Consider the following 680-nt stretch of genomic DNA (forward strand, 5'->3'; position numbering starts at 1 on the left):
AGTGGGGTACGAACAAGGATCACTTATATAGAGAGGTTGTGAGTGAATGGAGGGTGTGGATTGATGGAGTGGTTGTTTGATGGACGGTTGGGGTTGTGCATGGAGAAAGGACAAGGATCATCACTTTATGATGGAGATTGCTCGGTCTTCAAGGTCCCATCCTTTTCAATGTTGCATGGCAACATTTTCCCATGCCTTCCCTTTTTAGAACAAGTGTGTAGTTTCTCCTCATGAAGTGGCCGAACCCTTCTCATTTATTGTCCAATCAATCTCCTTCAATGCTCCTTTTCTTTCCTAAAAGATCAAATAAGAAAAGAGAAATATCATAAAAAAAATCAATTTAAATTTCGGCTAGAATAATAAAGAAAGAAAAGATTTTGTTTATTCATGAACTCCAACTAACTAACTAACTGTGTATCCTTATATGCACATTGGTGGCACCATGGGTGACACCAAACTTAGTTTGGAGCACTGTGATGAAAAGTTCTGTTCAAAGCTCCAAGACTAGCATGCTCTCAGTTGCATTCATGCTTTCTTGGCACGCTTTGAACACCAAACTTGTTCTTCACTATATACTGCAATATAAGGATTTCACCAAGTTTTGTCAAGTTTGGGTTCGAATTCATGAATATTGACTTATTCACTAGTAAAAGCTATAAAACATGGGTTGCCTCCCATGA

The sequence above is a fragment of the Arachis hypogaea genome, chromosome 16 (assembly GCF_003086295.3).
Source record: "Arachis hypogaea cultivar Tifrunner chromosome 16, arahy.Tifrunner.gnm2.J5K5, whole genome shotgun sequence".
Taxonomy (NCBI): Eukaryota; Viridiplantae; Streptophyta; class Magnoliopsida; order Fabales; family Fabaceae; genus Arachis; species Arachis hypogaea.